This window comes from Staurois parvus, unplaced genomic scaffold, assembly GCF_062004578.1.
Source record: "Staurois parvus isolate SC_StPar_1 unplaced genomic scaffold, SC_StPar_1.0 ptg000894l, whole genome shotgun sequence".
Lineage (NCBI taxonomy): Eukaryota > Metazoa > Chordata > Amphibia > Anura > Ranidae > Staurois > Staurois parvus.
The window spans coordinates 2,246,859-2,261,554 of NW_028318690.1; the positions used below are offsets into that span (position 1 = coordinate 2,246,859).

Sequence of the window (14,696 nt, forward strand, 5' to 3'; positions counted from 1 at the left end):
TTTTTTTTTTTTGTACACACACACACAGCTTATAACCAATGAATTTCACTGATGTAAGAAACCATTTTTACTTAATGAAACAGATTCAGAGTCTTTTGTTGTGATTAGCTGTGATTGGCCAAAGCTCATCACATGGTACAGATGGGCTGCGATTGGCCCTGCCTGTACCATGTGATCGCTGTGACCAATCACAGCTAACAACACAATTGTATACAATGGATAGCATGAAAGGAAGCCATCCATGTGTGCACCCTTAACCCAATACAGATTGTGTCAAATGCATGCTGCTACAAATAGGAAAAATAGTGTGTGTGTGTAAATTAACAAATCTTGTTTGCAATCAATGACCCGCATTTGTGGCAGTATTTTGTAGTATAGCGTCCCACAGAAAATGTTGATTCTGAAAGAAAAGTAAAGGTTTTCTGACAAATCTGTTGGGGTGTACTCATTTATGTCATCCTAAGCTGTTCACTTTGGTCACAATGGTTGTGCAATGTAGAGCCTGGCAATCCTAGAGTTGGTGAGGAGTTTCTATAGGAGTCAACCAAGCCAATTCTTGACCTTCCTTCTCACTGAAGGCAGAATAGAATTTTTATTCCATTGCAGGTTGAGCTATACAGTACATAGCATTCATATATATACTCCTATACATATCTCTGATATGACATGTATTCTGTAATAGTCATGACTTTTGTACATCTGGGTGGTAATATACAAAAATATTACTCTTAGCCATTTTTTTTGTAGTCTATCAATTTTTATTTTCCTAAAAAGTTGAGGTAGATGTAAATAGATCAATTGCATCTGTAGTTCCAGTAATGGTGTAACTGATCTAAAAAAGGAGGAGACCTCATGTGAGGGAAATACAAAAATCCACTGCTAATCAATCTGGAATCGCCAATGTTCTGGCGCTCAATTTACCCTCAATATCACAGCAGGCATTCAGATAAGGAGCTTTGAAGTTGCTGGTAGTTTACTTTTTCTAAGATTGTGCTCTGAAACACTCTGGCTTCAATATTATTATTATACAGGATTTATATAGCGCCAGTTTGCGCAGTGCTTTACAATATAAGGGGACAGTACAATTACAATACACTTCAGTACAGAAGGAATAAGAGGGCCCTGCTCGTGGAGCTTACAATCTAAAGGAAGGGGGAGGTGATACAAAAGGCGATAGCTGCAGGGGATGATCTGGTGGAGGCGATTCAAGTACAATTCTTAGGTGGGGTAGGCTTCCCTGAATAAGTGAGTTTTCAAAGATCACCTAAAGGCAGACAGGGTGGGGGCTGACCTGACATACTATGGTAGGTAGTTCCAGAGGATGAGAGAGGCAATGGAGAAGTCCTGGAGGCGAGCGTGGGAGGTGGTGATGAGGGAGCTAGAGAGGAAGATGTCTTGGGAGGAGCGGAGTGGGCGGTATCTGTGGATGAGGTTGGTGATATAGCTAGGGGCAGTGTTGTGAATGGCTTTGTAAGCTGTGGTTAGTATTTTGAATTTTATACGTTGGGTTAGTGGAAGCCAGTGAAGGGACTGGCAGAGAGGGGCAGCATTCACTGATTGGTTGGTAAGGTGTATGAATCTAGCAGCAGCACTCATAATAGACTGAAGGGGGATAGCCTGTGTAACGGTAGACCAGTGAGGAGGGAGTTGCAGTAATCAAGACGGGATAAAACCAGGGCATGGATAAGTTGTTTTGTGGTGTCATTGGTCAGAAAGGGGCGGATTTTGGAAATGTTCCGGAGGTTGAGGTGGCAGGATTTAGCCAGTGATTGGATGTAGGGCCCAAAGGAGAGGTCAGAGTCTAGGATTACACCTAGCACCCTGGCATGAGGGGAAGGACCAATGGTTGTGCTGTTGATCTAAATAGTAAAGTTGTGAGTGGGGGATCGGGGGGGGAATATTACAAGCGCAGTTTTGGAAAGATTGAGTTTAAGGTAGTGGTGGGACATCCATGCTGATATGTCGATTAGTAGATTGAGATACGTGAGGAGATTGAGTGGGTGAGCTGGGGAGTGGAGAGATAGATCTGGGTGTCATCAGCATAGAGGTAGTATTGGAAGCCAAGGGAGGTAATCAGTTGGCCCAGGGAGGAGGTGTAGAGAGAGAAAAGGAGAGGTTCAAGGACAGAACCTTGGGGTACCCCAACAGAAAGAGGGAGAGGAGCGGAGGAGGAGTAGTATGTGACACTGAAAGTGCGCTGAGAATGGTAAGAGGAGAACCAGGAGAGAGCAGAGTCACGGAGGCCGATGGAGTGGAGTTTACTGAGGAGGAGCGGGTGGTCGACTGTGTCAAAGGCAGCGGAAAGGTCAATGAGTATGAGTATGGAGTAATGGCCATTGGTGTTAGTAGGTCGTTAGTGAGTTCTAGTAGGACAGTTTCAGTGGAATGTTGGGGGCGGAAGCCAGACTGTCGGGGATCAAGAAGGTTGTTGTCGGTGAGGTAGCAGTTCATAAGGTTGTGAACAAGGTGCTCGAGAAGCTTGGAGGCAAAACAGGAGCAGGGAACATGGCAGCCACCATACTTTGTACAGGACAGGCCTCCCTTGCCTGACTTTTAGGGCCACGTCACACTACCACCCATTGGGTTTCCTTATGTTCTCCAGTAAAAAGAAAGCAGCTGGACCTGGCTAAAATTCTTTTCTATTCAGCTACAATCACTAGTGTGCAGAAGCAACTGCATGTGTAGCTACTAAAGCTGTCAAATCTGTAGCACACTACAAAAAAAAAAAAAAAAAAAAAAATTTTGTTGGGAGTTAATGTGACAGAGACCCATCTTGAACTACAGCCATAAGATAGAACACATTTCAAGAAAATATTTGATCTTGGGAACTTCTGTTTGAAAAGCATTTCTGCCACTAACTGCCTGTCCAACTGGCAAACAAATTAAAAGCAAGACTCAGCAAATGATTTGCATTTACAAAGGTAAAACGTTGCTCAACAAGCAAAGTAAATAAATTGACTGGGTAAATCAGATGTACAAATGAAAAAATAAAACAAAATATGCAGTGTCTTGGAATTTAGTTTTATAATGTACAATGCTTTTCTTTGCCATGGCAGAGTTTGAACAGACCTTGTCAGATACATACAGGCTGTTTTAAGCTTTTAGAAACATGTAATCTATGTAAAGCCCAAGCCCCGGGCTATGTAAACACAATGGAATCAGAAGTTGCAGTGAGTTTGGAGGGTGTGGGCAGTGACTGCACAGTAACAACTCACACATTAGTGACTAAAACCATTTTTGCGTTTTGATTTGACATTAAAGGATAAGTTCACCTTTGAAACATGTTACTAAACCCTAAAAAACAGGTGGAACATGTAACAGCTCCTGCCTGCTCTTCTCCTGATCCCCCACTCCCTGTGACAGTGGGCAGGAATCTTCTCCCTGCACCTGCTGTCACAATTCAAATACAGCGTGGCCATGTGTGGCTCCGTCCACAAGGCCGTGTCATTCATAGAGTTCTGTGAATGAACTACAACTACCGCTGGCCTCATCAGCCAATGGCTTGTACTTCTCATTGAGCTGCAAAAGAGCTGGTGAGCACTCTCGTAGTTCATTGGTTTTTCCTGCCATTCAGTAAAGTCTGCAAGATCCTAGCATTGCACCCGTGATCAGCTGAATGCAAGTGCAATGCTTTGCAGGCCGCAATGTAAAAAGAAAGAAAAAAAAAAAAAAAAAAAAAAAAGGATATGCATTTATTTGCAAAAGGTGACATTTGCATTTAAGCGACAGTATAAAAAGGTAATTTACCATATGTATTTTTCTAGTACCAAAACAATACACAAAACCATTCAGGTCAGGCCTACATTCCTCACTAAAAAGGTATTCTTTCGCTCACCCCAATTAACCTGTGTTCATTTAAACACACAATCAGGTGCAGACTGCTGACACTTTAAAACACAGAGAAGCCACTACAGAAATTTAAAATAAACCCTTCAAAATTGAATAACAAAAAACCCACACATCATTCTTCACATGGTAGTTTGATAGATGAATATTTGCCGATTTACCGCCACTCTACACCCTAACACCCACCGTGCAGGTTTGGGGCACCTAGGAGGGACAGGTAAGCCCAGGACACATGGATGGCAGGGGGGGATGGGGGTTTAGAACATTACTGTACATATAAAGGAGCCCTAAATCTGCCTTTGCATATTTATAATTGCAGTTGAGCCTCAATTTTACTGCACCCCCAACCACCCTCCCACCATAAGCTGCAAAGACAGCAGACAGGGGTGTACACACGCTGCAACCGTGCAGTCCTGCCTGTTGCATTCAGCAGGCAGTGGTTCTGCCAAACATGACCCATTCAAGTGATGCAAGCGATTGCAACATGGTGGTGCAGCATTTATGGATTCAAATTTAAAACAAATACATGATCATGAAAATCAATGACAAGCTAAAATACACTTGGCTGTACAGACATCTGAACATTACATGTGTACAGGGGTGTATGCCGTGAATGCAGAAACCCCGCGTTAGGGGGAATACGTCCCCTGTAGGTATACAGCCATGTACCGGAGTACCAGCGTTAATGTGCGTACAGCTGAAGTGCATTTCAGCCTGCTGGCTGCTTGACTACGAAGATTTGGGGATGGATTGTACTCCTTCCCAGGCCCCCATATCCCTTCTCCCCCCATTTCACATATCCCACTGGCTGTACACCCCCCCCCCCCCCCCGAGTTAAGTTCCTTTACTTCCTATCCTATTCGTTTCCCAGCTTTCCTTTTCCTAGTCCCAGGTTATCCCCCCAGAAAGTCTGAGATTTTCTATTTATGAACTTAATCGAGAAACCAAAGCTTTTTTGGCTATGCTTCTCCTATGAATCACAGAAGTGCAGTTAGTTCTGCACTGCTGTGGCCCACTTTCAACAGACAGCAGACTGAAACCCACCGTTGACGGACTTTCAGCTGGTCCAGGCTCTAGTTCAATCCCTACCTTACAGTCAGGATCCACCCAGATGCCTGAACCTGCAGCCGGCTCAGCCTCTCAGTAAACCACGGCCCAGCATTCCAACGAGTGCTGGAGGGGCAGAACACAGAACCAGAGACTGACAGTCACCGCTCTCTGCTCAATGAATATTGAAAACCAAGTGATCAGCAGTCTTTGATCACACAGTTCTTAGGGGACCAATGCTGCATCCACCTAGGTGAATATATGTATGTTATTTTATATATTTAAGAACCCCATACTTCACTTAACACAAAATCAGGGCAACATCACTCGGTACACAATTATTGTTTTCTATGTGTTGTGTAAAACCTCAGCACAGATTCTGTGCACCTGAAAAGGTATCGACTGTGTCGTCAAATTATTGTGACATGACACCACTGACAATGACAAACTGTTATTGTCACTCTGACATTCCTTTGTAGATTCTGTTCATGTACTGTGTACTGGATGCAATGAATCCCTTTATAATGAAATAAAAATAAATTATGTCATCGTTGTGTGCCTGCAAAATGGCTATACAATTTTTCTCTTGTTCCTGTACCACACAAAATGTGAACCTAGCCATAAAGCATTATTAATCCCACAAACAAATATTAAATGCAGCCATTTCTTAGACGTGATGGCTGCCATTTGTTTTCTTTTTATGCTTTCTTTCCTTTATTTTTAACCTGATGATCTGGTCAGTATATCTGTTGATTTTCAACAGAACAAACGTTTCTGCAGATGATGCAGTTACAGAGATGAGACAGACTATTTACCATTGACAGGGGTGCAAACAATGATCAGCTTTTATTCATGTAAAATCTTTATCCTAAAGTGTGAGCTGGAATATCAGAATCTGCTAGTCAATCTAACACTAATCTCCCCCCAGACTGACAATGCTGCTGTCCAAAGGTGCATCCTGTGCTCCCTCATCCAAAGTGGTGTCTCACTAATACCAGTGGTGTGTTACTGGCCAGATCACCAGATGAAAACAGAGGGGAAAAAGCTAAAAAAATAAATTAAATATTGAATGCAGCCACATCTGATTGTAAGCTGCACTATTACATTTTTGGTTTCAGGATTTAATACCACTTTAAGGCTTCATTCCCACCAGTGTGTGGCGGGAATGCAGGCTTTCCCACAACGTTCACAAAACCTGCTGCCCCTTCCACAGACACTCAGCAATATACATGGTACATAGATGGGGGGGTCCGGGGAGGAGAGGTCAGTACAAGGAGTGGATCCATGGTACATAGATGGGGGGGGGGGTCCGGGGAGGAGAGGTCAGGACAAGGTGTATCCATGGCACATAGATAAAGGGGGGTGGTCCGGGGAGGAAAGGTCAGGACAAGGGGTATATACATGGTACACAAATGGGGGTCCAGGGAGGATAGGTCAGAACAAGGAGTGTATCCATGTTACATAGATGAAGGGGCGGGTGGTCCGGGAAGGAGATATCAGGACGAGGAGTATATACATGGATACATAGTATACAGATATCCATGGTACATAGATGGAAGGTGGGTGGAGGTCAGGACGAGGTGTGTATACATAGTACATAGATGGAGGGTCCGGGGAGGAGAGGTCAGAATGAGGAGGTATACATGAAAAAAATGTTGTAAAATGAGTTGCAGTTCAGTGAGTAAAATAAGTATTTGTTCTTCTACCAACCAACAATAATTCTGGCTCCCACAGACTGGCTATGTGCTCATGTGGTACACAGATTAGTTCTGTCAATTTAACAAGGTGCTCCTACTGACAACTCGTGTATAAATGACACCTGTCCACAGAATCTCTTTCATCCATTCAACTTCACCACCATGGGCAAGACCAAAAGAGCTGTCAAAAGGATGTCGGGGACAAGACTGTAGTCCTGCACAAGGCTGGAATTGGCTACAAGACCATCAGCAAGAAGCTTGCTGAGAAGGAGAGATGGAGTGATTATTTGCAAATAAAAGAAATACAAAATAACCATCAATAGCCCTCGGTCTGGAGCTCCATACAAGTTTTCGCCTGATGAGGTAAAGATAATCATGAGAAAAGAGAGATCAGCCCAGAACTACAGAGGAGCTTGTGAATGATCTCAAGGCAGTTGGGACCACAGTCACCAAACAAACCATAGGTAACACAATACGCTGCCATGGATTGAAATCCTTCAGCATCTGCAATGTCCCCCCCTCCTGAAGAAACCATATACAGTGGGGCAGAAAAGTATTTAGTCAGCCACCAATTGTGCTAGTTCTCCCACTTAAAAAGATGAGAGAGGCCTGTAATTGGCATCATAGGTAGACCTCAACTATGAGAGACAAAATGAGAAAACAAATCCAGACAATCGCATTGGCTGATTTGGAAAGAATTTATTTGCAAATTATGGTGGAAAATAAGTATTTGGTCACCTACAAACAAGCAAGATTTCTGGCTCTCACAGACCTGTACCTTCTTCTTTAAGAGGCTCCTCTGTCCTGCACTCATTACCTGTATTGCACCTGTTTGAACTTATCAGTATAAAAGACACCTGTCCACAACTTCAGTCACACTCCAAACTCCACTATGGTGAAGACCAAAGAGCTGTCGAAGGACACCAGAAACAAAATTGTAGATCTGCACCAGGCTGGGAAGACTGAATCTGCAATAGGCAAGCAGCTTGGTGTGAACAAATCAACTGTGGGAGCAATAATTAGAAAATGGAAGACATACAAGACCTCTGATAATCTCCCTCGATCTGGGGCTCCACGCAAGATCTCACCCCGTGGGGTCAAAATGATCACACGGGGGGACCTAGTGAATGACCTGCAGAGAGCTGGGACCAACGTAACAAAGGCTATCATCAGTAACACACTACGCCGCCAGGGACTCAGATCCTGCAGTGCCAGACGTGTCCCCCTGCTTAAGCCAGTACATGTCCGGGCCCGTCTGAAGTTTGCTAGAGAGCATTTGGATGATCCAGAAGAGGATTGGGAGAATGTCATATGGTCACATGAAACCAAAACAGAACTGTTTGGTAGAAACACAACTCGTCGTGTTTGGAGGAGAGAGAATGCTGAGTTGCATCCAAAGAACACCATACCTACTGTGAAGCATGGGGGTGGCAACATCATGCTTTGTGGCTGTTTCTCCGCAAAGGGACCAGAACGACTGATTCATGTACAGGACACAATGAATGGGGCCATGTATCGTGAGATTTTGAGTGCAAACCTCCTTGCATCAGCAAGGGCATTGAGGATGAAACGTGGCTGGGTCTTCCAACATGACAATGATCCCAAACATACCACCCGGGCAACGAAGGAGTGGCTTCGTAAGAAGCATTTCAAGGTCCTGGAGTGGCCTAGCCAGTCTCCAGATCTCAACCCCATAGAAAACCTTTGGAGGGAGTTGAAAGTCCGTGTTGCCCAGCGACAGCCCCAAAACATCACTGCTCTAGAGGAGATCTGCATGGAGGAATGGGCCAACATACCATCAACAGTGTGTGCCAACCTTGTGAAGACTTACAGGAAACGTTTGACCTCTGTCATTGCCAACAAAGGATATATAACAAAGTATTGAGATGAACTTTTCATATTGACCAAATACTTATTTTCCACCATAATTTGCAAATAAATTCTTTCCAAATCAGCCAATGTGATTGTCTGGATTTTTTTTCTCATTTTGTCTCTCATAGTTGAGGTCTACCTATGATGCCAATTACAGACCTCTCATCTTTTTAAGTGGGAGAACTTGCACAATTAGTGGTTGACTAAATATTTTTTTTACCCCACTGTATACAGGCCCATCTGAAGTTTGCCAATGAACATCTAAATGATTCAGAGAAGGATTGGGAGAAAGTGCTGTGGTCAGATGAGACCAAAATTCAGCTCTTTGACATTAAGTCGACTCGCTGTGTTTGGACAAAGAAAAATGCTATGACCCCAAGAACACCATGCCTACAGTCAAGCACGTGGGGCTGTTCCTCTGTTAAAGGTACAGGCCGAGTACTTTGCCACATTGTAAAATCTTGGATGAGAACCTTCTTCCCTCAGCCAGACCACTGAAGATGGGTCGTGGATGGGTGTTCCAGCATGAGAATGACCAAAAAAACATACCACCAAGGCAACAAAGGAGTGGCTCAAGAAGAAGCACATGAAGGTCATGGAGTGGCCTAGCCAATTTCCAGACTTTAATCCTATTGAAAATGTATGGAGGGAGCTGAAACTTAGAGTTGCCAAGCGATAGCCAAGACACCTGTAAAGAAGAGTAGACCAAAATCCCCCCTGCGTACACACAGTACATAGATGGGGATAAGGGGGGCATACACACAGTACATAGAAGGGACATGGCACGCAGATGGGGGTCAGGACGAGGAGGAGCGTATACATGGCACGCAGATGGGGGTCAGGACGAGGAAGAGAGTATACATGGCACGCAGATGGGGGCCAGGACAAGGAAGAGCGTATACATGGCACGCAGATGGGGGTCAGGACGAGGAGGAGCGTATACATGGCACGCAGATGGGGGTCAGGACGAGGAAGAGCGTATACATGGCACGCAGATGGGGGTCAGGACGAGGAGGAGCGTATACATGGCACGCAGATGGGGTCAGGATGAGGAAGAGCGTATACATGGCACGCAGATGGGGTCAGGACGAGGAAGAGCGTATACATGGCACGCAGATGGGGGTCAGGACGAGGAAGAGCGTATACATGGCACGCAGATGGGGGTCAGGAAGAGGAAGAGCGTATACATGGCACGCAGATGGGGGTCAGGACGACGAAGAGCGTATACATGGCACGCAGATGGGGGTCAGGACGACGAAGAGCGTATACATGGCACGCAGATGGGGGTCAGGACGAGGAAGAGCGTATACATGGCACGCAGATGGGGGTCAGGACGAGGAAGAGCGTATACATGGCACGCAGATGGGGGTCAGGACGAGGAAGAGTGTATACATGGCACGCAGATGGGGGTCAGGACAAGGAAGAGTGTATACATGGCACGCAGATGGGGGGGGGGGGGGGGGGGGGTCTGGGCAAGAGAGGTCAGGATGAGGAGGTATACATGGTACATAGATGAGGGTCAGGGCGAGGAGTATATACATGGTACATAGATTGGGGGTATAGAGAGAGGCAAGGACGAGGAGTGTATACATGACACACAGATGGGGGCCAGGAAGAGGAGGAGTGTATACAAAATCCGCATGTTCCTAACCCCAGAAACCACTAAACAGCTCATCCACTCCCTCATCATATCACGACTCGACTACTGCAACTCCCTCCTCACTCGTCTGCCCAGCCACAGGCTATCCCCGCTTCAGTCAATCCTGAATACGGCAGCCAGACTCATTCACCTTTCCAACCGCTCCGTTTCCGCCACCCCCCTCTGCCAATCCCTCCACTGGCTTCCGATTGCGCAACGGATCAAATTCAAAATCCTAACACTGACGTACAAAGCCGTCCACCATACTGCCCCGAACTACATCACTGACCTAATATCCAAGTACCGCCCAGCACACACACTCCACACAAGACCTCCTTCTCTCTAGTTCCCTGGTCTCCTCCTCCCATGCCCGCCTCCAGGACTTCTCCAGGGTGTCACCCATCCTCTGGAACTCCCTGCCCCAACCCATCAGATTATCACCTACTCTCCTCTCCTTTAGGCGCACCCTGAAAACCCATCTCTTCAGGGAAGCCTACCCCACCCCCTGCTAACTTGCCGACCTCCTCCACTCTTCCTACCACTCCATCCCCCACAGCTATTTCCTCCTGTGCCACCATCCCCTCCCTCCTAGATTGTAAGCTCGAAAGAGCAGGGCCCTCGATCCCCTCATGTTTTGCATTGTATTGGTATTGTTCTGTCACATGTTCTGTCCCCCTTTGTAATGTACAGCGCTGAGTGAACTATTGGCGCTTTATAAATACTGTATAATAATAATATACACGGCACAGAGATGGAGGTCAGGATGGGGGGGGGTGCGTACACACCGTACATAGATGGGGATCGGGGGGGGGGGGTGCGTACACACAGTACATAGATGGGGATCAGGACGGGGGGGGGGCGTACACACAGTAAATAGATGGGGGTCAGGACGGGGGGGGCGTACACACAGTACGTAGATGGGGGTCAGGACGGGGGGGGGGGGCGTACACACAGTACGTGGATGGGGGTCAGGACGGGGGGGGGGGGGGGGCGTACACACAGTGCGTAGATGGGGGTCAGGACGGGGGGGAGGGGCGTACACACAGTACGTAGATGGGGGTCAGGACGGGGGGGAGGGGCGTACACACAGTACGTAGATGGGGGTCAGGACGGGGGGGGAGGGGCGTACACACAGTACGTAGATGGGGGTCAGGATGGGAGGGGCGTACACACAGTACGTAGATGGGGGTCAGGACGGGGGGGGGCGTACACACAGTACATAGATGGGGGTCAAGACGGGGGGGGGCGTACACACAGTACATAGATGGGGGTCAGGACGGGGGGGGCGTACACACAGTACATAGATGGGGGTCAGGACGGGGGGGGCGTACACACAGTACATAGATGGGGGTCAGGACGGGGGGGCGTACACACAGTACATAGATGGGGGTCAGGACAGGGGGACCTACACACGGTACATAGAGGGGGTCAGGACAGGGGGACCTACACACGGTACATAGAGGGGGGTCGGGGGGTGTACACAGTACATAGATGGGGGTCAGGACGGGGGGCGCACACAGGGTACATAGATGGGGGTCAGAACGGGGACCTACACACGGTACATAGATGGGGGTCAAGATGGGGGGAGGGGGGTGCATACATGGGGGTCAGGGAGGAGAAGAGGTCACACAGACAAGGGGCTCACAGGCCGAGTGCTGGCGCTGGGTGGGGTGAGGTGACGTGAGGAGTGTACGGGGAACACCGACTCCACCGACACACCCTGCACCATCCTCCCTCCGCACACTGCGGGGACAGCCAGCCCCCTGTACACAAGGCAGGGCTGACACCTCCCCCACCGACTCACAAACTTTCCCGGGACTGGGATACTTCCCCCCAGCAGGCCTCACCTCACAGCAAGTCACAGACACTGGCGGCCGCACGGCAATCCTGAAGAGACAGAGGGGAGCCGCTACTTCTACTTCTTCTACCTCCGCCGCTGCTGTTGTCAAGATGGAGCCGACAACAACTATTCCCTGTGGAGGACGCGAAGACGACTACTCCAGCCCGGAAGAAAAGAGGGAGCCGCCCAGCTGCTGACGTCATCCGGAGGAGAATACAGGGGGCGGAGCTGGGTGTGTGAAGGAAACCCGTCAGGCTGGAAATCGGGAGGGTGGTGTGGCTGGGCGAGGTGTGGTGCTGGGAGCGGCCGCCACCTGGGAGTGGAAATGTAGACATACAGCCATAACATTATGACCCCTGACAGGGAAAGGAGTAACACTGGTTATCTTGTTACAGTGACATCGGAAAGTGGGTGGGATCTATTACACAACAAGTGAACATGTTGTCCCTGAAGTTGATGGATGGAAAGCAGGCAAGTGTAAGGATGTGAGCCTGTTAGTTTCCTGTGCTGCAGATGGAATGAATGTCCCAAAAAGACCCCCCCCCCCTTCTCACTGGACCCTCCCCCACCAATCCCCAGCACCCTTTCCCTGCAGAGCACTCCTCCTCCCCCTCTCTCTGGCTTCAACTACTGCAGGGGAGCCTCAGGGTATGTGCCCTCTCCTGCCACAGCACCTTCCCCTTTCCTGCAGTTTCCCCTCCTCTCCTTCCCTCCAGCTCAAGGGCAACACAAACTACAGCTGTTGCGGGATGTTCCCATCTGCAGTGGTCAGGACTGACCAAACGTGGTCCAAGGGAGGAGAACCCGTGACAGGGTCATGGACGGGTAAGGCTCAATGATATACATGGGGTGGAGGGTGCCCTGTGTTGTCTGAGCCAATAGAAGAGCTAATGGAGCTCACATTGCCGACAAAGTTCATGCTGGTTCTGATAGAAAGATGTCAGAACACACAATGGGGGGATTTACTAAAACTGGAGCACTCAAAATCTGGTGCAGTTGTGCATGGTAGCCAATCAGCGTCTAACTACAGCTTGTTCAAGTAACCCCTTCACAGTGAGTGGATGCAAATTAGTGGCCCCACTGGCTTTTTTCTGTGGGGTCTTTGTGCTGGGAGCAAGCCGTGCGGGGTGTCAGTGAAAACCCCAGGTCCCATTCTAACAATCAGGATCCGGAACTCCCGATTCTGGGTCACATGATCATTGTGAAAGACTCTGATTGGATACCATAGTAATCAGTCACTTTGACCGCCCCCCTCCCTGTTTTCTCTCTCGGAATGATGGAGAGAGATACATAAATACAATAAATAAACATAATAATAAAAATACCTAGATCAAGGTTCGATCTAGGTCAGTGCCAGGGTTAGTGTTTTGGTCTGATGAATTCAAGAATGAGCTGAAGAACACAACATCAAGTTCAAGGTATTGACTTGGCCTCCAAATTCTCCAGATCTCAATCCAATCAAGCATCTGTGGGATGTGCTAGAAAAAATAAATTTGATCCATGGAAGCCCGACCTTACAGTTTACAGGACTTAAAGCAGAATATTACTCATAACAGTTTGCTAACAATTAATGTTCTTTAACAAACGCATATACATTCCACATGAGTAATTATACTACCAAAATTAGTGTGCGCTGTAAATTACCTCCAGCATTGTTCCTGTGTTTTCTTGCTGGAGGCTGCCATTGTGTTGAAGGCTAGAGTATTCACTTTCTTATTAGAAACTCTCCCCCTCTCCTTACTCTCAAGAACTATGTCACTTTCTTCAAATCTGTACATTTCCAGCCTTGGCTGCATGTCTTGGCTTATTTATAGAGAGGAAGGCTGACAGAAACTTCAGAGTGCTGAAGTTCAGAGGCTGCTGAGGGAGAGAGGAGAGAATATCAGGGAGATATAAGACCCTATCTTTGTAAGTTTAAGGGCTAGTTCACACCAGATGCAGTCCATTGCATTTTTGTCTGCTTCAAAAATGCATGCACAATGTTTTCCATGTATTCTAATGGCAGTGTTCACGCCAGTGTAGTCAGTTTCTGGTGCAGAAAAAAAAAAATAGAACATGCTACATTTTTTTCTGCACAGAACCGTACTGGAATGTAGCAAACTGCATCAAAACTGCACCGGAACCCAATAAGTAATGCACAGAACCCAGGTCTTAGGAGTAAGTAACACAGAGTGCACAGGGGGCATGAGTAAGTAATACAAAGAGACTCCTGTAGAGGTTTTGTGCCTCCTGAAAAATGACTGTCCATGAACAATATCTACTATTTATGACATACATCTTCAACATGTCTTCTCTCATAATCCATTGTTTATCTGGAATTGGAAGCGAGAGTTAGGCCACCCACTTTTATTAGAAGACTGGGAGGAGTCATTTTTTTTTAACATATACAGGGTGCAGCAACATAACTTCCTTTTTTGAAATGCGTGCCATTCAGGCTGTAGCGGCCATAGCGGGGCGGGAGTGGTCTCAGGCGACAGGCGTAGTTCTAAAGTTTTCCGGACTGGAAATCAATTGTTACATGGGTCACTATGTTCAGACAAACCACGAGTACGACAAGACGAAGAGCTGGAGTCCCTCGACCCATCAGATCACCTGAGAACATCGAAGCAGTGAGAGCTTCAATCTTGCGATCCCCGCAGCGTTCTGCGCGTAAACATGCGTCTGCCCTTGGACTTTCAGATCGTTCAGTGAGGCAAATTCTTCACGATGACCTTCATTACCATCCGTACAAGTTGGCGATTGTGCAGGAACTCTC

The 14,696-nt window shown here is 47.3% G+C and overlaps 1 protein-coding gene across 2 annotated transcripts in view; it reads right to left on the reverse strand.

Moving 5' to 3' along the window:
* ANXA7 (annexin A7) overlaps positions 1-12,136 on the reverse strand; it is a 54,659-nt gene extending 42,523 nt beyond the window's left edge. For both annotated transcript variants that reach the window (XM_089656206.1, XM_089656205.1), the window contains exon 1: positions 11,949-12,136. The gene's annotated coding sequence lies outside the window, so the exon portion shown is untranslated. The remainder of the gene's footprint in view (positions 1-11,948) is intronic.
* Positions 12,137-14,696: the final 2,560 nt, after the last annotated feature.